This window comes from Manis javanica, chromosome 3, assembly GCF_040802235.1.
Source record: "Manis javanica isolate MJ-LG chromosome 3, MJ_LKY, whole genome shotgun sequence".
Taxonomy (NCBI): Eukaryota; Metazoa; Chordata; class Mammalia; order Pholidota; family Manidae; genus Manis; species Manis javanica.
Genome location: NC_133158.1, coordinates 116163645 through 116186446, shown reverse-complemented (window position 1 = coordinate 116186446; position 22802 = coordinate 116163645).

Here is a 22802-nt window from a genome sequence, read left to right as displayed (position 1 = left end):
AGGGCATTAACTGGATTACTCTTTAGAGAATCATGCCATCTGTAGTCCCACGGCCCAGTTTATCAGGCAAAATTATGTTTCCAGAACCCACTACCCACTAGAAGGAGAGTAGAAAAAGATACTCCATTTTTAGCTCTGTGAGGATCCCAACTGACTTTGGTGGCTCATCAAGTACCTGAGAATATAAATTCACCTGGGAGAAGTTCGCCTAATCACCTCAGTGTTGGTTTGGGTTAGGCCGTCCTGCACTTATTTGACCCCACCCCTGGAGGAAAGCAAATCTGGGACTTCCTCCAGATTAAGGGAGAGCCAGAAGCATATTTAGCAAAAAAAGTATGATTCTTAACAAAACACAATTTATTTTTGTGTTTTGCCTGGATAAAATCTCCAGAAAAGTCATGAATTATTTAGATAATAGACAATCTTACTGTCACCTTGAGCCACCGATTCTTACTTGTGTTAAATCTGCTCTCTGTTCTACTTAAGCCACTGTGACCATTGTGGAAATCAGGGCATAGCTGGCTTCCCCTTCACTCTGTGCTCATGTCCTCTCCTCCAGCTGTTTAGTTGCCCACCAAGGTTGAAATGTGAACAGGTAGGCAGACAAGCTCTTACTTCAATTGTGCTGTTGCGAACTGGCTCTACGTTTGCTGGTGTGCAAGATGTTTAGAGATGGTTCTTTCTCCTCTGCAGCATTTTAATCGCTCTTCTCACATTTCCTGCTGTTATTTAGCCTTCAATTCCTTTATGCTCCTTTTCTTCCCAGCAGCAGTTTGCAGGGGTTCCTTCTACAACTGGGTACATCTAAGGGAATAATTCTAGTTACTTTCTTCTGAGATCTCCTCAACTCCCCAGACAACCCTTTGGACAGGACTCTGGGCAGCCTCCAGTTCTACATTTCTCACCCAACAACTCCTGGGTGCGCAGACCAGTCCCTGCATGGTCACACTCTCCTGGCCCTGCTACCAAAGTGAGCACTTAACCTTTCTTTTGACCTTAAGATTTCCCAGAAAGATGTCATAGCCCAACCCATATTCCATTTTAGATTTCTCCATCTTAAATCAGGCATAGATCATCTGCCTGTACAAATAGTTGAGGGACTCGGTCTCCTTCCTTCTGACGAGTGTCTGGGACTGTCAGACGGCAGTTTGGCCTTAAGTACTAGGTTGGGTGGAGAAAGTCCACACCCAAGAACAGCTCTGAATTCCTTCTACCCTTGATCGTCTTTGCCCAGGCCATCCTCTCACTTCCTTGTCAGTAAGAGCCACACTCCACTTCTCCCTCCTTTCTCCTCGGTACAAGCTTATCCACTTTCTGTTAGGAGACAAAAAGGTGTATCTGACAAATGAGATTTTCACTATTATTTAGATGTTTGTATTTGATGTGAGAGGTTGGTTCCTTGAAGCTTTGTTTTATCCTTTGGAGTGACTTAAAGAAGACAAAAGTGCTCTTCAGGGAGTAAGAGAAAGAAAAGAAGGAAATGCACAGAGAAAAACCAGATTTATAAGTAGAACTGTAACTAGAGTTATAACTTTGCTAACACATCTGCCCCTACCACATTTTTGCATCCTTTCAAAGGAAGTTACTACCTCTTATCTTAGGACTTTTATTCTTGGCTTTCATTCTCCCCAAGAATGTAGGAGCCAGGGTGCTCTGGACTGTTTCATTGGGACGGTAATTCCTAGGTGCCTCCTTGCAAGCACCACACTGAGCCATGTGGGTGATGTACTTTCTCCTGGTTCCCCTGATGAATACACGCACCAAAATACGTGTGGATTAACTTGCCTTCTCTATCAGGAAGGGGCACAGCTACCTCCTTCACCAGCTGGAGTCCTTCGTACGAGAACTGGAGTTATTCACCTCTCCAACTCCCACCTCATTTTTACTTCTTATGAACATTTGTAACTTCCAAATCTCATTTCATCTTTTTTCTTTTCTTATGAAAAGCTGAAAACACATCAAATTTCATTGATTCTAAGGCATTCATAATATTTCAGCTCCTAATATCTCTAAGGTTGCACTGTATCTCACAATGATGGTATGCCATAGTTTAATTCTTACCTTTTTCCTCTTCAATGGTGCATTAGCTAGCACCTAAGATTTGATAATACACATTGCATGCAAGTACCAGTGAATAGAATAATTAACATTCAGTAATGGTCCTCTAGATTTAACAGTCATTGGCATCTCGCTGTATATGCTTTATCTTTTTTAGTATTGTGAAATGTTTCTGTATTTAGTATATTAGTTTCTATATTTAGTATTATGAAATGTTTCTATATTTTATAAGTATTCTAATAATTTCACTACACGTTAACTCTAAATGCTATAGTTTTATCTTTAAAAATCTTGAAGTATGTTTTCTTTATAACACCACTATTATACCATCAAAATTTAAAAGTACACATTAACATATTCTAATACAGAATCCACTCTCAATTTTTCCCAATTGCCCTCAAAATTACTTCTTATATGTGGTTTTTTGAATCAAATTTCAAATAAAGCCTCTTTTAATCTTCTTTTTTGCCTCCTCTTGACTTACTGAAGAAACTACATCACCTGTCTACTGGCTCAAATTCAGGATTTGTCTGATCACCTTCTTATGGAATAATTTGAATTATTTTTCTGTGCATTATGTTTCCTGGGAATTAGAAATGGAAGACAAAGTCTTGATTACATTCGGGCCCAATATTCTTGGCAAGCCCAGAGCTGTGTACTTTGTAATTTGTATTGGGACACATCGGGGGGAACATGGCACCTGGTGGTGCCACTTCTAGAGATGATCGATTCTCAAAGAGATGGTTGTCTTCTCCTAGCCATCTGTTTTCTTTCTCAGAGAGTGAAATTGTCTCTCAGATCTTTCCAAGGATCTGAAAAACATGTTAATGTTCATCTCTTCCTCTGAGTCTTTCTCTTTCAAACTATATGTTTTCACTTAATGGTCATCCATCCACATATTTATGAGTAGCTTCTACAGAATGATGGCTCTGTATCAGAGGATGTCCTCCCAGAATAAAAAGACTAAGGATTCTGGGTAGGTGTGTAGGTCATGTGATATATAGGCTTCCATTTTAGGTCCAAGTAAACAGGCTGGGTATATGCTAAAATCAAAATGTGGCTGGGGTAGAGCATTTTAGGATATTTCCTACAAGGTAGAGATGTTCTTTATTTTCCCCTATATGAAAGGAAGAAGGAAATCATTCTGGTCTAAAAAAGTCCAGATAAATTACCTCAATGTATATAATCAGAAGTGCATGGAGAGAAATGTATTTAACTCCTCTGAAATTAAATAGATAAGAAGCTATTTGATCTCCTTTGGAATTTGCTGAGCTCTTGATCATGGTAAGCTTCTTAATTCCTCCTTTCTTAATTGGGAACTAGTCAAAATACATTTCCTATCTTTAAAAATTAAGTGGCAAATTTTTCCATTCATAGAAATCTCTAATTCTGATTATTTCTTGTCCTTGTTTATATTTTAGTAGTTTCAGTTAGAGAGGTACCCAGGATTAAATATCATAATTCCACATGGTCCCAAAAGCCTTCTAAACAGCAATAAAAAAGTAAAGTTTCTGAAGAACATAATGTTTTCTGTGGGGGCCCGGCCTACGGCCGAGGCTGAGCCCCACTCTAGCTGGACAACACCCTAAAGATGGTGCCTGCTTCCTGCTCACCACCCTTTCCCCTCTTCCCTGTTGGGGATTGGCCCAGCAGACTTCCGTACCCGTGCACAGCTCGTGCTGCCCGCTTAGAGTGGCACGTGACACCTATCCGCTTAAAGGTCACGCATGATACTGTCCCGGATTGGTTGGGTGACTGAGTATAAGGGAGCCCGCCGGGAGGGAGAAGAGCTTCCCGACAACTGCTGTAACCACAGTGAGAGATTAGACAATAAAGCCTAGAGAAGAATCAAGACCTTGGGCGTGTTGCTTCGGTCTTTGAAGGGTCGCGACATTTTCCAAAGTATAGGTAGGGGAAAGTAATAATGAAATTAGGCATGAAGATGCAAAACAGAGCAATCAGAGCTCCTCTCTGAGGAGCCCACATTTAAAAATAAAGCATTTTATTTCTAGTATGATTATATACATGTAATCACATAGTTCATTATGGTGTTGAACATTCTGGAAGCTTAAATAAATTTTACTGATCTAAAAACTTTGGGTCGTATTTAGCAACTGAAGAAGAAAATACATAGAAAATCTTAGTGCTTAACTGAGAAAGAAATGATCCAGTATATAGGGTATCTGTGGTAAGAGACCCTAAAAATACAGCACTCTCTTTGCATAGGATGTTCCTAGGGGCTAGTAGGCCACTAGCTTGGTACATTTTCAAACCGTTACAGAAAGACATCATAAGATTATATCCTTTATGAGAACAAATTATCCAACTAGAATGATTGTTTTATAATATACTGGGTGAGAGCTTTATTTTCAAAGTGTTGTTAAGAGCTTTGAGTTTTCATGACAAAAATTTCTATCATGAAATAAGTTTGGGAAATATTCACGTAAGCTTCACAGAGTTTCTGGTATGTTTTATAAATGTTGTGATTTCTCACAAGTGGATTATAATGTGGTGCTTTTGAAAGTTTTCTGATCACATTTCTCCAAATTTTTCTTCTTCACATGGCTAGCACTTTTTATGCTACACTAGATATTGTAAGTGATACAATGTAGATACTCTGAATTCTACCTGTTCAAAATATTGAGTTTTACAAATTTTACTGCAACAGGCAGCTAAATTACTGATCATATTATTCTTGTGAAAGATTGGCTTTAGACATCACTGAAATGAATCAATAGTCCTTTGCCAGAGGTCAAATGTTTTTAATACTGGGAATGATCCTTGTTTTTAAAGTATAATTCTCTGTGGTTGCACTGAGAAGTTTGAGAGGCTTATCAAAGTCTTCTAACTTGGCAAGACCTGAATTCACACTGGGGTTATCACGGAACCACACTGTTGCTGATACCTTTTTTTGGCTACTGCAGGCTTCCAAGTGCTGCTTTGCCTTAGGAACCTGACCCACACATGTGTACTTTAGTAGTTACCCAAAGATTCCAAGGGTATTTTATGCATATTTTGATGCTTGCACTTTGTAGAAATTTCCTTCGCTGTATTTTGCACCTGAATTCTACCGCTACTTGGCAGCCCCAAGGTCTGTTACCAGCCTCGTCAACTCAGAAGACAGACACGTTCTCCTTGAGATCCATCCCCTCTGTGCCACAGCAACTAGTTATTAACCCTCTTTTTTTTTTTTAAATTAATTAATTAATTAATTTTTTGAGAGGGCATCTCTCATATTTATTGATCAAATGGTTGTTAACAACAATAAAATTCAGTATAGGGGGGTCAATGATCAATGTACAATCATTAATCCATCTCAAGCCTAATTCTCGTCAGTCTCCAATCTTCTGAAGCATAACAAACAAGTTCTTACATGGTGAACGAATTCTTACATAGTGAATAAATTCTTACATGGTGAACAGTACAAGGGCATTCATCACAGAAACTTTCGGTTTTGATCACGCATTATGACCTATAAACAATCAGGTCAAATATGAATATTCGTTTGATTTTTGTACTTGATTTATATGTGGATCCCTTTATTATTATTATTATTATTTTTATTTTTAATAAAATGCTGAAGTGGTAGGTAGATGCAAGATAAAGGTAGAAAACATAGTTTAGTGCTGTAAGAGGGCAAATGTAGATGATCAGATGATCAGGTGTGTGCCTATGGACTAAGTATTAATCCAGGCTAGACAAGGGCAGCAAAACATCCACGGATGCAGAAGATTTCTCTCAAAGCAGGGGGGGTTAGGTTCTGAGCCTCACCTCTGTTGATCCCCAAATTCTCACCTGATGGCGCCCCTGCGACTGTGCCTGTCTTAGGTTGTTCCTCCCTTGAGGAATCTTACCCGTCTCTGGCTAACCAGTCATCTTCCGGGGCCATACAGGGAAATGTAAAGTTGGTAAGTGAGAGAGAAGCCATATTGTTTGAAAAGGTTAGCTTTTTACTTGTTTGCAGATTTATGCCCTGTGGCTTCTATGCCCAGCACTTGTCTCGAGGTATCTTTACCACCTGGAGGAATTAAGATACTCGGTAAATTCGATATGAGGCACAGATTCTATATAACGGTTGTAATTAGGAAGAAAGAAGAAAAGCTACAGATGTAGCATATGGAAGGAAACATGGATTGATTATTTCTTTGACATATCTTATTGTAGAGTACCTTAAGTATGTATAGGTTTTAAACTACTAACTAATTTGCACACACATATTAACATAATAGGAATACGGTGACATAAACAAAGCAGACCTATAATTACCATCCATCTCCAGTGAAGCCAAGAAAACCATTTAGGCACCCTAGGCATTTGTGAAAATTTGTCTATGATATGATGGATATTGTCCAACTGTACTTGAACAGTCTGAGAGAAATCAGACAAATTAAAGCAGCCCATTTCTGGGATCTGTTCACATCCCATATGTTCTTTTAACCGTAGATAGTCTATAGTCATAAGATTTTGGAGTGCTACACCTTGCACCCCTCCCAACTCCTGGTTGAGTTCCAACAGTACAGATCCGGTCAAATTCGTTGTCTCACTGTATGCACGTGCCACCCTAGACATCTCCCTCCTCATTCCTATGGCAAGTCCAGGAGACGGTGGGCTGGATGCAGCCACATCCGCAGCATCGTCCAGATCCCTGTGGAGGCTTTTTGATGATCATCCCCCGGCATGAGTCCTCCAGAGAGTGCTGATGCCGGAAGCTCCTCCTCATATCGTATCTTAGTTCATTTTCTGGGTATCCAAGCTAGGCCTTGATCTTCTGCATAGAAACAAACAGACCCTTTGCCCACACTTTGACATGCCCTCTATACCACTGTGAAGAACTCATTGGAGGTCAGCACACAGTAACTGCTTTTTTTTTTTTTTCATTAAGAGAAAGGAATATTATCAGAAAAGAGTACCTCCATAGCTGATCATCTGACACCCTTTAAGTGATCAACATTAAGGATATTTAAAGCATGCGTTGATCTTTGATTTACCAATAGTTTTATCCTGTTAAGGAGTAATCCCCCTTTTCTTTCTTTCTTTCTTTCTTTCTTTTTTTATTTTAATTTTTAATCTATACTTAGATGAAGAATACTATGTTTACTATGCTCTCCCCTATATCAGGTCCCCCCTAACAACCACATTACGGTTACTGTCCATCAGCTTAGCAAAATGTTGTAGAGTCACTACTTGTCCTCTCTGTGTTGTGCAGCCCACCCTCCCCTTTCTCCCTGCCCCCCATGCATGCTAATCTTAATACCCCCCTTCTTCTCCCCCCCCTTATCCCTCCCTGCCCACCCATCCTTCCCAGTTCCTTTCCCTTTGGTACCTGTTAGTCCATTTTTGGGTTCTGTAATTCCGCTGCTGTTTTGTTCCTTCAGTTTTTCCTTTGTTCCTATACTCCTCAGATGAGTGAAATCATTTGGTATTTCTCTTTCTCCGCTTGGCTTATTTCACTGAGCATAATACTCTCCAGCTCCATCCATGTTGCTGCAAATGGTTGGATTTTTCCACTTCTTATAGCTGAGTAGTATTCCATTCTGTATATGTACCACATATCTTCTTTATACATTCATCAACCGATGGACATTTAGGTTGCTTCCAATTCTTGGCTATTGTAAATAGTGCTGCCATAAACATAGGGGTGCATCTGTCTTTCTCAAACTTGATTGCTGCGTTCTTAGGGTAAATTCCTAGGAGTAGAATTCTTGGGTCAAATGGTAGGTCTGTTTTGAGCATTTTGATGAACCTCCATATTGCTTTCCACAATGGTTGAACTAATTTACATTCCCACCAGCAGTGTAGGAGGGTTCCCCTTTCTCCACAGCCTCGCCAACATTTGTTGTTGTTTGTCTTTTGGATGGCAGCTATCCTTACTGGTGTGAGGTGATACCTCATTGTAGTTTTAATTTGCATTTCTCTGATAATTAGCGATGTGGAGCATCTTTTCATGTGTCTGTTGGCCATCTGTATTTCTTTTTTGGAGAACTGTCTGTTCAGTTCCTCTGCCCATTTTTTAATTGGGTTATTTGTTTTTTGTTTGTTGAGGCGTGTGAGCTCTTTATATATTCTGGACGTCAAGCCTTTATCAGATGTGTCATTTTCAAATATATTCTCCCATACTGTAGGGTTCCTTTTTGTTCTATTGATGGTGTCTTTCGCTGTACAGAAGCTTTTCAGCTTAATGTAGTCCCACTTGCTCATTTTTGCTGTTGTTTTCCTTGCCCGGGGAGATATGTTCAAGAAGAGGTCACTCATGTTTATGTCTAAGAGGTTTTTGCCTATGTTTTTTTTCAAGAGTTTAATGGTTTCATGACTTACACTTAGGTCTTTGATCCATTTTGAGTTTACCTTTGTATATGGGGTTAGACAATGGTCCAGTTTCATTCTCCTACATGTAGCTGTCCAGTTTTGCCAGCACCATCTGTTGAAGAGACCGTCATTTTGCCATTGTATGTCCATGGCTCCTTTATCAAATATTAATAGACCATATATGTTTGGGTTAATGTCTGGAGTCTCTAATCTGTTCCACTGGTCTGTGGCTCTGTTCTTGTGCCAGTACCAAATTGTCTTGATTACTATGGCTTTGTAGTAGAGCTTGAAGTTGGGGAGTGAGATCCCCCCTACTTTATTCTTCTTTTTCAGGATTGCTTTGGCTATTCGGGGTCTTTGGTGTTTCCATATGAATTTTTGAATTATTTGTTCCAATTCCTTGAAGAATGTTGCTGGTAATTTGATAGGGATTGCATCAAATCTGTATATTGCTTTGGGCAGGATGGCCATTTTGACGATATTAATTCTTCCTAGCCATGAGCATGGGATGAGTTTCCATTTATTAGTGTCCCCTTTAATTTCTCTTAAGAGTGACTTGTAGTTTTCAGAGTATAAGTCTTTCACTTCTTTGGTTAGGTTTATTCCTAGGTATTTTATTCTTTTTGATGCAATGGTGAATGGAATTGTTTTCCTGATTTCTCTTTCTATTGATTCATTGTTAGTGTATAGGAAAGCTACAGATTTCTGTGTGTTAATTTTGTATCCTGCACCTTTGCTGTATTCCGATATCAGTTCTAGTAGTTTTGGAGTGGAGTCTTTAGGGTTTTTTATATACAGTATCATATCCTCTGCCAATAGTGACAGTTTAACTTCTTCTTTACCAATCTGGATTCCTTGTATTTCTTTGTTTTGTCTGATTGCCGTGGGTAGGACCTCCAGTACTATGTTAAATAACAGTGGGGAGAGTGGGCATCCCTGTCTGGTTCCCGATCTCAGAAGAAATGCTTTCAGCTTCTCGCTGTTCAGTATAATGCTGTCTGTGGGTTTATCATATATGGCCTTTATTATGTTGAGGTACTTGCCCTCTATTCCCATTTTGCTGAGAGTTTTTATCATGAATGGATGTTGAATTTTGTCAAATGCTTTTTCAGCATCTATAGAGATGATCATGTGGTTTTTGTCTTTCTTTTTGTTGATGTGGTGGATGATGTTGATGGATTTTCGAATGTTGTACCATCCTTGCATCCCTGGAATGAATCCCACTTGGTCCTGGTGTATGATCCTTTTGATATACTGTTGAATTCTGTTTGCTAATATTTTATTGAGTATTTTTGCATCTACATTCATCAGGGATATTTGTCTGTAATTTTCTTTTTTGGTGGGGTCTTTGCCTGGTTTTGGTATCAGGATGATGTTGGCTTCATAGAATGAGTTTGGGAGTATTCCCTCTTCTTCTATTTTTTGAACACTTTAAGGAGAATGGGTATTATGTCTTCTCTGTGTATCTGATAAAATTCCGAGGGAAATCCGTCCGGCCCCGGGGTTTTGTTCTTGGGTAGTTTTTAAATTACCGTTTCAATTTCTTTGCTCGTAATTGGTTTGTTTAACTTTTGTGTTTCTTCCTTGGTCAGTCTTGGGATTTTATATTTTTCTAGGAAGTTGTCCATTTCTTCTAGGTTTTCCAGCTTGTTGGCATATAGGTTTTCATAGTAGTCTTTAATAATTCTTTGTATTTCTGTGGAGTCTGTCGTGATTCTTTCATTCTCATTTCTGATTATGTTGATTTGTGTTGATTCTCTTTTTCTCTTAATAAGTTGGGCTAGAGGCTTATCTATTTTGTTTATTTTCTCAAAGAACCAGCTCTTGGTTTCGTTGATTTTTGCTATTGTTTTATTCTTCTCAATTTTGTTTATTTCTTCTCTGATCTTTATTATGTCCCTCCTTCTGCTGACTTTAGGCCTCATTTGTTCTTCTTTTTCCAGTTTTAATAGTTGTGATGTTAGACTATTCATTTGGGATTGTTCTTCCTTCTTCAAGTGTGCCTGGATTGCTATATACTTTCCTCTTAAGACTGCTTTCGCTGCATCCCACAGAAGTTGGGGCTTAGTGTTGTTGTTGTCATTTGTTTCTATATATTCCTTGATCTCTATTTTGATTTGTTCATTGATCCATTGATTATTTAGTAGCATGTTGTTAAGCCTCCATGTGTTTGTGAGCCTTTTTGTTTTCTTTGTAGAATTTATTTCTACTTTCATACCTTTGTGGTCTGAAAAATTGGTTGGTAGAATTTCAATATTGTGGAATTTACTGAGGCTCTTTTTGTGAGCTAGTATGTGGTCTATTCTGGAGAATGTTCCATGTGCACTTGAGAAGAATGTATATCCTGTTGCTTTTGGATGTAAAGTTCTATAGATGTCTATTAGGTCCATCTGTTCTAGTGTGTTGTTCAGTGCCTGTGTGTCTTTACTTATTTTCTGCCCGGTGGATCTATCCTTTGGGGTGAGTGGTGTGTTGAAGTCTCCTACAATGAATGCATTGCAGTCTATTTCCCTCTTTAGTTCTGTTAGTATTTGCTTCACATATGCTGGTGCTCCTGTATTGGGTGCATATATATTTAGAATGGTTATATCCTCTTGTTGGACTGAGCCCTTTATCATTATGTAGTGTTCTTCTTTATCTCTTGTTACTTTCTTTGTTTTGAAGTCTATTTTGTCTGATATTAGTACTGCAACCCCTGCTTTCTTCTCACTGTTGTTTGCCTGAAATATGTTTTTCCATCCCTTGACTTTTAGTCTATGCTTATCTTTGGGTTTAAGGTGAGTTTCTTGTAAGCAGCATATAGATGGGTCTTGCTTTTTTATCCATTCTATTACTCTGTGTCTTTTGATTGGTGCATTAAGTCCATTTACATTTAGGGTGACTATTGAGAGATACGTACTTACTGCCATTGCAGGCTTTAGATTCGTGGTTACCAAAGGTTCAAGGTTAGCTTCTTTAGTATCTTACTGCCTAACTTAGCTCGCTTACTGAGCTGTTATATACACTGTCTGGAGATTCTTTTCTTCTCTCCCTTCTTATTCCTCCTCCTGCATTCTTCATATGTTGTGTGTTTTGTTCTGTGCTCTTTTTAGGGGTGCTCCCATCTAGAGCAGTCCCTGTAGGATGCCCTGTAGAGGTGGTTTGTGGGAAGCAAATTCCCTCAGCTTTTGCTTGTCTGGGAATTGTTTAATCCCGCCATCATATTTAAATGATAGTTGTGCTGGATACAGTATCCTTGGTTCAAGGCCCTTCTGTTTCATTGCATTAAGTATATCATGCCATTCTCTTCTGGCCTGTAGGGTTTCTGTCGAGAAGTCTGATGTTAGCCTGATGGGTTTTCCTTTATAGGTGACCTTTTTGTTGCTAGCTGCCTTTCAAACTCTTTCCTTGTCCTTGATCCTTGCCATTTTAATTACTATGTGTCTTGGTGTTGTTCTCCTTGGATCCTTTCTGTTGGGGGTTCTGTATAATTCCATGGTCTGTTCGATTATTTCCTCCCCCAGTTTGGGGAAGTTTTCAGCAATTATTTCTTCAAAGAGACTTTCTATCCCTTTTCCTCTTTCTTCTTCTTCTGGTATCCCTATAATACGAATATTATTCCTTTTGGTTTGGTCACATAGTTCTCTTAGTGTTGTTTCATTTCTGGAGGTCCTTTTATCTCTCTCTATGTCAGCTTCTATACGTTCCTGTTCTCTGGCTTCTATTCCTTCAATGGCCTCTTGCATCTTATCCATTCTGCTTATAAATCCTTCCACGGATTGTTTCACTTCTCTGATCTCCTTGCTGAGATCTGTGATCTCCCTCCGGACTTCATCCCACTGCTCTTACATTATTCTCTGCATCTCATCCCATTGCTCTTGCATTTTTCTCTGCATCTCTGTCAGCATGTTCATGATTTTTATTTTGAATTCTTTTTCAGGAGGACTGGTTAGGTCTGTCTCCTTCTCAGTTGTTGTCTCTGTGATCTTTGTCTGCCTGTAGTTTTGCCTTTTCATGGTGATAGAGATAGTGTGCAGAGCTGGTACAAGTGACCGCTGGAAGAGCTTCCCTTCTTGTTGGTTTGTGGCCTTCCTCACCTGTGAGAATAGCGACCCCTAGTGGCTTGTGCTGGGCAGCTGTGTGCAGACAGGGCTTCTGCTTCCTGCCCAATTGCTATGGGTTTTATCTCCACTGTTGCTGTGGGCGTGGCCTGGCTGGGGCTGCTCCTCCAAAATGGTGGAGCCCCGTTGGAGGGGGAGCGGCTGTGAGGCTATTTATCTCCGTAAGGGGCCTCTGTGCTCCCTGCTGCCCAGGGGTTTAGAGTGCCCAGAGATCCCAAGATTCCCTGCCTCTGGTCTATGTGACCTGTCCTGCCCCTTTAAGACTTCCAAAAAGCACTCTCCAAACCAAAACAACAACAGCAACAATGGGAGAGGGAACAGAAAAAAAAAAAAAATGGAAAAAACACGCGATTTTTTTTTGTCCTCAGGCGCTGGTCCCAGGCACCCGCTCACCAGTCCCGCTGCCCTGCCTCCCTAGCACCAGGGTCCCTGTCCCTTTAAGGCTTAAAAGCACTCACCAAAAAGAGAAAAAAAAAGGGGAAAAACGCGCAATTTCCTCCGTCCTCAGGTGCCAGTCTCACGCACCCGCCCACTGGTCCCGCACGGTAAAACACGGGATATTCTTTGTCCTCAGGCACCGGTCCCCGGCAGCCTCTCACCAGTCCCACCGCCCTGCCTCCCTAGCACTGGGGTCCCTTTCCCTTTAAAGGCTTCCCTTTAAGGCTCGCCAAAAAGAGGGAAAAAAAGGGGAAAAAACACGCGATTTCCTCCGTCCTCAGGTGCCGGTCTCAGGCACCCGCCCACCGGTCCCACAGGGAAAAACGCGGGATATTCTTTGTCCTCAGGCGCCGGTCCCAGGCACCCGCTCACCAGTCCCGCTGCCCTGCCTCCCTAGCACCGGGGTCCCTGTCCTTTTAAGGCTTCCAAAAAGCACTCGCCAAAAAGAGAAAAAAAAGGGGAAAAAGTGCGATTTCCTCCATCCTCAAGTGCCGGTCCCAGGCACCCGCTCACCAGTCCCGCCCACCCTGCCTCTCTAGCAACAGGGTCCCTGTCCCTTTAAGGCTTCCAAAAAGCACTCGCCAAAGAAAAAAAAAAAAACCGCTCCGGTTTTTTTTCACCCTCCGGGAGCCTGGGGGAGGGGCGCTTGGGTCCCGCCGGGCCGGGGCTTGTATCTTACCCCCTTCGCAAGGCGCTGGGTTCTTGCAGGTGTGGATGTGGTCTGGATGTTGTCCTGTGTCCTGTGGTCTCTATTTTAGGAAGATTTTTCTTTGTTATATTTTCATACCTCTATGTGTTTTTGGGAGGAGATTTCCACTGCTCTACTCACGCCACCATCTTGGCTCCGCCCCCTCTTTTAACCCTCTTTTTAACAGCGTTTTTGTACTGAGCACACTTTAGTAATTGCTATAAAATAATGCAAGCAATGAATTTAACATAATCCAAAAATCTATACTTAAGTAATATATTTTTATTATTAAGATGATGTGAAAATTAAGGAAAGCAAAGAATAAAAATATATATTTACCTGATTCAGATATTACTAATATTAGTATTTTGTTATATTTTCTTTTACATTGTTTCTATAGCCACAACACTTTTAAATGCATGCATAAAAGTGTACTATAGATAAAATATTTCAAACTACCCCTCTCACTTAGAAATGCTGTAAGTAGTTTTCTATATAGAGCTGTTACTTTTTTTTTCTCAGCACTTCACATTTTTATTTGATTTATTTTTATTTTTTTTATTATTAAGGTATCATTGATATAGACCTTTATGAAGGTTTCACATGAAAAACAATGTGGTTACTACATTCAACCATATTGAGTCCCCCTCATACCCCATTGCAGTTACTTTTTAAAAATGCTTTCATTATATTCTCAGGTTTGTTTGACCATTTCCTAATTGTTTAGATACTCTTCTTCCTTGTAAGTTTTGTATTTTTAACAAATTCTCCTAAGTTGAGTTTGTATAACTTAATTGTTACTTCTACAGGGTATTTTCCAAGAGATGATTTCTAGACCAAGAGCTATAAACATACTTAGGACTAGTAATAAGACATTACAAAAATAATGTATATAAATACTCTTTCACTGTACCTTTTGAAAAAAGGGTATTGCTAAAATAAGTGATCAAGGTTCTTAACACTGTTTCTATTTGCATTGTTGTGATTATTAGTGAGTACACACATTTTCAGATTTGTTTACTATGATCCCGCTGTGTGAACTAACAATGGTTTAACTATCATGGGCTAAGTATTATTCTCATTAATTTGTATGAGGGTTTAAAAGACTAATGTGATAACCTTAGTCATTTATAAATCCAAGTTTTTTTCCCCAGTTTTTATTGCTGAATCAGATGTTTAAGTTATTGGAGTGATATATATTCCATGAAAACCAGCTCTAGCCAGTATAATCCTTTACTTGTGCTATTCCCCCTCAATAGGTCTTTTTTTATTATCTCCTGTGTCACTTGCCACCAGTCTCTATTTAGCAGCCAAAGTAATAATTTTAAAATATAAACCACACACATCCTTCTCTGTTCAGAACCATCCAATAGCTTCCCACCACAGGCAGAATAAAATCCAAAATCCTTTACCTAATTCCTAAGGCCCTGTTTGATCTCAGACTCATCTGCTACAACTCCTCTTCTCACTCAGTCCACTCAGCCCACCCTGGTCTTACCTTTCCCAGAACCTCCTTGCACACTCCCCGCCAGTGGCTGATATTCTCTCAGACTAATGAACTTGGACAAATTTTCAAATGGCTCAGTCCTTTGTTTATTCAGTTCTCCACTTAAATGACAAATCCTCAGAGAAAATTTATCTGTGATGGCACGTTCACATCACTCTTTATCTCATCTTCATTTTTTGAAGTTAAAGGACTCTCTCAAGACACACCTGTATGCATGCACACACACACGTTTGTCTTCCTTACTATAATAGAAGCGCTAAGAACGTAGCCCCCTTTTGTTTGTTTCTCTTTTTTTTAATTCCATCTGCATTAGGCTAAGAATAATGTCTGCAACAAACTGTAAAAGAACATTCAGAAAAAATTTTAAAATATAAGGAAAAATTGCTCAAATATCATGCAATCACAATCACTGTTAATATTTGGGCATTATTTGTAGTCTTTAGAATTTATGTGAAATTTTTAAATTTTACATGTAGAGTTAAGTGCATAGATTTTGAAGTATTTTATTCAGTCTTTTTACTTGACTCTTCAATCAGCATTTTCAAAGCCATTATATAGTCTTCTGAAGCATTTTAAAGGGCTGAAGATTATTCTTCAATTATTACCTAATATCATACCAGGATCACACTATTTGCATTAAATCTCAGTTTATATAGTTTATTAATTAATATGTATCATCATTTCATATTCTAGGTGAAGTTTTAATTGTCATTTAATATTATTTTAAGGCAAATTATCCTTTTCTTTTTTTTAATAATTTATGTTTTTTGTCACTAAGATTAAACTGTTTCTATGGTGTATAAAATTTGTCCAAGTCCAATATATTAATAGAGCTCCTTTCTTTTTCTTGCAAAAACTCATTTTTACTTTTTTCCTTGACTGAGTTTTCCAGATATTTTTCTAATATTACTTACCTTTAAAAGAGACAAACTCTGTATTTTTTGAATGCTGCTCTTTTTCAGCTTGCTAATTTATGTAGTTTACTTTTTTCTTTACCATTTTATTTATTTAGCTCAGCTAATTTATTTTCTCTCTATTCTCAAACCATTTAGGTTTATGAACTTTGTTCAAATTCAATTAATTTTTGTCTTTATTTAAAAATATTGACTTGTAGTATATTGACATTTTTATGTGAGAGAATATGTGAGAGAACACTTCTGAATATTTAAATAGTTGAAATTTGTTACATTATTTAAATTCACTTAATGCCTACCTAGTTCTATTCAATTTTAATTAGAAAATGTACTTTGAATAAATTTCTCATTTTACTATTCTAAAAAGTTTTCCGTGGATTCAAATCTATTTTTAAAAAGTTTCTTTGATATATTTTTTTTGTTCCAGTTCTATTTTATTGATTGTTTTAAAGCTCAGTATTTTTTTAATGTGTCTATTTCTTTACTATAAAATTAAACTTTATGTATTTTGCATTGTTTTTTTTCCTTTAAGTTATATATATTTTATGTTACTATTAATCTATTGTTTGTGTCTCCTTGATATATTGGTTTATGCTTTTGTTTTAACTTTACTATGCAACGTTTTAAACTAAATAAATTAATTTTTAAAAGAAAATTTTAAAATGGCTTTCTATAGAAAAGTATAATGTCATACATCTTCTTGGCTGTTACACTTATTCACATATACATATGTATGAACTTTAGTTTCAGCATTTAATTCAACTAATGCTTACCTAATTTTCAAACAATAGGTGTGATACTCATTTATGAATGATGAGAGATAATTTTTTTTTTACAAATCAGTATACTTGGTTGAAATATCTAAGGTTATAACCTCCAGAGTTAAGAAAAAAAATAACTCTGTATATATAATCTCATTGTTCCATCTATTTTGATCATATTTGCAGCAATTATTTAGCAATATCCCTATACATTCAATATTTCGTTGGTCACCAAAGTTGGGTCCTTCCTATCTTATTTTTCACACTTTTTGGCTTATTTTTTTTTGAGTGATATATTGGCTATTTGGCTCATATGTTTGAATATTTTTTTCAGGAACAATGCACCTAGGTAATATATTTTTCTATACCATGCATACATAAAAAGTATTTCTCTTAACTCTCTTTTGGGCAATAATTTGGCTGAGTAGAGAATTACGAGTTATGGCTCTTTCCCTTAATACATTTTGGACATACTAGTAGTCCCTAATATTTAAGTTGTGGACAAAAAGTCTGACTTGTTTTTTTAAAATTAATGAGCTATTTTCTAGATTGGTCTATTTTTAAATTTATTCTATTATATATCACATTTTTCTTCGTTGTTATCCTTTCATCATTTCCTTTGGCTTTGGATGTTTTCAAGATTACTATCTAATAATTATTTCTTGCCTGTAATATGAATTTATATCAAACCACTCTGTTTTTCATTAGGTATCCTCTCACATAAATTTGACCATGACTATAACCATGTCTTTATCTGTATTATAAAATTGAATTTCAGAAGCAATCCTTAATCTAGATTTTCTTACTACAGAATAGGAAACAAAAACTAAGAGAAATTAATTCACTTAAATCATATAATTAGTAAAAGCTGAATCAGGTGTTCAAATTTTGATTCATTGTTTGGCAGAATCTAAGTTCTTCACAACTGGGCTCAACTGCCTTCTAAAATGTTCTTATGTACTTTGTAGTGAATTCAGTTCAGAGGAAGAATTTTCCTTTGATGTCTGTCATCTTCTGTTACAGAAACATCTAGTTGTCTGAAATATGTTTTTCTTCTGTTTACTCACTTGCTATAAAGAAAACTATCAAGTCTTGAAACAGAGGACAGTAAGGTTGTCTGGATGTCACTTAGCTGCTTCATAGTCCTTTTTATGGCTGGCGGAGGAGCAATGTCATCTGCAAAGTTGAAGAGAAGAATGATGCAGTTTTTAGTACTAATTATGTCATTGGATCATGTTAGTTCTACTTTTTGAGTTAAACCATATTCTCATCATCTAGGCTGTTTCCCAACCCTACCATGGTGAAACACCCTAAGGTGAACCACATGATCCAGACCCTTACGGAATCTCTTCCCCTTGACTGTGGGTGGGACCCTGACTCGCTGCTAACATGTTTTATATCACATATGGCAAAGATGATGGGACGTCTCTCCTGTGATCACGTTTGGGTGTATAAGATGCTCTCTTAGCAGACTGGAAAAGGAGATACTCCAAATTGCCTTGAAAAAGTAGATAACAATCTTTTGAACTATGAAGAGAGTCACATGTCAGTGAACTTGTGGATGGTCTATAGAGACCAGAAAGTAGCTTCCAGATGAGAATGAAGCCCACCCAACAACTTGATTTTATCCTTGTGAGACCCTGAATAGAGAATCCAGCTAAGCCGTGGCTGGACTTCTGACCCATAGAAATTGAGATAAAAATATATTCTTAAAAGCTACTAAAGTTATGGTAATTTGCTACATAGCAATAGAAAATTAATACATATGGTTATTTATCAAATTAACATAGAGGAGATGGTTAAAAATATATGTTCTTGTGCATTTAAAAAATTGTATACTTAATCATGATCTTGAGGAAGGACCATGCCTTTAAAAAAACTTCTTTTAAAATAAAGCATGCTTGGATGTGATCCTCAGAATAGTGTTTGAAAATCAGTGCTATGGGCACTACCAAGAAGAAAATATTTTAGTGAATCACAAGTTAGAGCAAGGGACCTAGGAAAAATCCCAAGTATAATTCATGTGAATGACTTAAATCTGAGTTTCTACCTTTGGGGCAAATTAATCTGAGGAGATATCCTTTTCATTTGGTTCAGCTCTTGAGAACTAGAAGCCAAGACGGGTGGAAGTCAGAGAGCTTTATTGTGGGAAATGCCGCCAAATCATAAAGGAGAGGGGAGCAAGAGTAAGCAGCTGGAGGCTTCAGACAATAAGGGAAACAAGAGAAAGGAACACGGTTCATCAAAACTCTCAGACTTTTTAAACATCCATTAAAACAGGGTCTGTAACCTCTTTACTGCCAGTGTTTGGTTGGTTTCCACCACACCCTAGGAGTTCTTATGTTCTTCTTTTCCAGTGTTTTCTTCCTCCATCCTTTTCTTCAAACTTGTTTTTCTCTGTTCCTCAAGTAAAATCAGGAAATTAGAACTCTTTAGGAATTCCAAGAGATACATTTATCCCATAGTGGGACCAGATTTTCTTTCAGATGAAATTACATTAGTGGAATTTTTCAATAGAACTCTGTTCTCATGAATAGATTTTTTTTTGTTGCCGTATTACTTTAATTAAATATTTCTTAATTTACTTTTAATTAGGCATGGTGCCAGATGCCTTGAAGATACCAATTTACCAATGTATTTAAGACATATTTTGGGGTCAAGGAACTTGAAATCCGGAATGAGAATGACGTACATTATAATATAATGTGTAGAAAGTAATGATGTGTATAAAACTTGAGGAATAGTAAGTGTTAAAGAAATTCAGAGGAAGATTTCTCCTTTTCCTAAGGAAATCAAGGATGGAATTCTGAGGAAGTTGATTAACTGAACTTTTAAAAGAAAATTGTCTACATTTGAGATATGAGAAATGGTGGGTTGGTTAGGATGTGTAGAACCTGCAATCCAGGAAGAAAAAAATATATCACAGAAAGAATATTTCCATTATTGAAAGAGATCCATATTCCCTTCTTAATGTACCCATTTAGAACTCAGATTAGTCAGTTAATAAAATAGTAGCAGCTCTTAATACTTTGCAAACTTGGTAAACACTGTATTCAAGCCCAGTCCCCCTGGAGCAGCACAGTATGTTAAATTGAAGGCATGGTAATTCTGGGTTATTTTGCTTCAGACTTTAAGAGATTTTTAAGGCAAAGGCCATTAAGACTAGTTGCATTATATCATAGAAAAAAAAGATAAGGGTTTAATGAAACATTACCCCTTAGGCAGAGCTAAATTTCCCTTTCATGGCTTAGAAGAGGGTGGTTATTTGAGTTTCCAGGACTCTGTTTCAGTACCAATTCTGATCTGAATGCTTCAGCTAATTCTGTGTGCTAATTGAGCTTTGCTGGAAAGATACATTTGCAAATGCTAACACAGAGAATGCTCTTTATTTGACGGTTTTGAAAAAGCTCAGATTGATGGAGTCTTTTTCACATGTTAATTTGTCTACCAAGTGTGCCTTCTCAGGATGACTCTTAATGTTTAGTCTGCATCATAAATATGCTACTTCCTGGAGTATTTCTTTACCACCTCCTTGTAGGAAAGCACTTGCGTTAGAGTTAAGTTTTGTGCATGTCTGTTTTCCCACTTCTATTTGAAGTCCCTATGGTACATCTTTGATTTGATGCATCTTTGTAGGTGAGCAATGTCTAGAATAGAATAGGTACTCTAAAATGCTTTCTGTATTTTACCTCCCATCCATGTATCTCAATGACATACAAACTACAATGGGATGAACCTTAAATATATCAGTTATAAGAGATTAGGCACTCTAAAAGTGTTTCCCAGCTTTTTGTAAGAGTTTCCCACGTTACTGACTCACATAAGTTAAAGAAGTGTTTTTTTAGGTTCTTTCATATCAGCATCCTTATAGTGTTAGGTATGTGACACCAGTCTTATCAATGACCCTTGTGATATTTTCCTTTTAATGGGATCAGGTCTTTAGCTCTGGCTGACATGGATATCACTGCTCTGGTCATGGAGGGAGCATTCAAGGAATGTTAAGTCCTTCCTTAATTACCCACAGCACAACAAAGAAAAGTGTGTTATGATTTTAAATCAACTTTATGGTGGTATAATTTATTTATAATAAATGCCCCCAGTTTAAGTGCATAGTTAGGTAAGTTTTGATAAGAAATATTCTCTCCTATAATCACAACCCCATCAACAGACAGAATATTTACATCACCCAGAATGTTCCCTTGGGCCACTATTGGTCTTCTTTCTGCCATTTGGCAATAGTTTTGCCTGGTGTAGGGTTTCAAGTAAATGGAATCCGACAGTATGAACTATTTTTGGTTTGGTTGCTTTCACCCAGTATAAAGGTTTTGTCATTTATCTTGTTCTGTGTATCCACAGTTTATTTCCTTTCATCTCTTAGAATTACCTTGTTGTATATTATCTTAGGAAATGTTCAGATGTTGATGAATATTTGGGTGATTTCTAATTTTTGGCAGTTATGAATAAAGCTACTATGAAATCTTTTCATAGAATGTTCCATATTTTGTATTTTAATTTCTTTAGGGTAAATATCTAGTCTTGGAATTGCTGAGTCATGTGGTAGATGCATGTGTGACTTTATAAGAAGCTGGTAAATTATTGTCCAAAGTAGGGATATCATTTTACATTTCCACAAGGAATGAATGAGAGTTCTACTCATTCCATTGCCTTGTCAGGAATTGTTGTTTTCTGTGCTTAATTTTAGCCGTTTTTATTGGTGTGTGGTATTATCATGCTGTAGATTTAATTTGCATGTCTCTGATGAATAAAAATGTTTTTGAGAATGTTTCCATGCATTTAGTAACCATTTATACATCTCGTGTTGAGAAATAGCTGACTCATTTTGCTCATATTTTATTGGTTGTTTTATTATTTAATTTTCGAAATTTCTTTTTTATATTTCAATGAAGTATTCTATTTAAATGAATATGCCTATAATTTTCAATATGTAGCTATTATTAAAGTAGTTATTTATGAAATATTGTATATTTTTTAAGTATGTAATCTTCAAAATCAAGAATGATTTTACACTGAGCATACCTCAATTAAGATGCTACATTTTCATCATAACTTGAAAAAAATTTTTGTTTTATTGTGGTAAGACTATTTAACATGATATCTTCCCTCTAAACTAAATTTGAAGCATACAAAACAGTATTGTTGACTTTAGGTACTATGTTATACAGCAGATCTCTAGAGCTTAATTCATCTTGCATAACTGAAATGATATGCTTGTTGATTAGTAAATCCCTACTCCTCTCTCTTCCCAATCCCTGAAATCTCCATTCCATTCTTTGATTCTATGAATTGGACTCTTAGATATGTCATGTAGGTGGAATCAGGTGGCATCTGTCTTTCTGTGCTTACGTATGTCAATTAGCCTAATGTCCTCAGGTTCATCCCTGTTGTCGCATATTGCAAAATTTCCTTCTTTTCTAAGGTTGAAGAATCCATTTTGTGTATATAACACATTTTCCTTATCCTCATCCATTCAGTGGACATTTAGGTCATTTCCGTATCTTGGTTATTATGAATAGTGCTATAATGAACAGAGGAATGCTAACATTTTGAGATTCTGAGTTTAATTCTTTTGAATTAAATACCAGAAGTGAGATTGCTGGATCATATGGTAGTTCTGTATTTAATTTTGAGGGGAACCTCACACTGTTTCTATACAGCTGTATCATTTTGCATTTCTACCAACACTGTGCAAAAATTCTAATTTCTCTACATCCTTGTCAACGTTTGTTATCTTTTCTCTTTTAATGATATGCATCCTCAACAGGTATAAAGTGATATCTTGTTGTAGTTTTGATTTGTATATTCCCATTGATTAGTGATATTGAGCACCTTTTCATATGTCTTTTGTACATCTTCTTTGGAGAAATATCTATCCGAGTACTTAGCCCATTTTTTTAACCATATGATTTGTTTATTAGCTATTGAATTGTAGAAGTTCCTTGTATTTCTTGGAGATTAACCTCAACCAGATATGTGGTTTGCAAATACTTTGTCCCATTCCCTAGGTTGCCT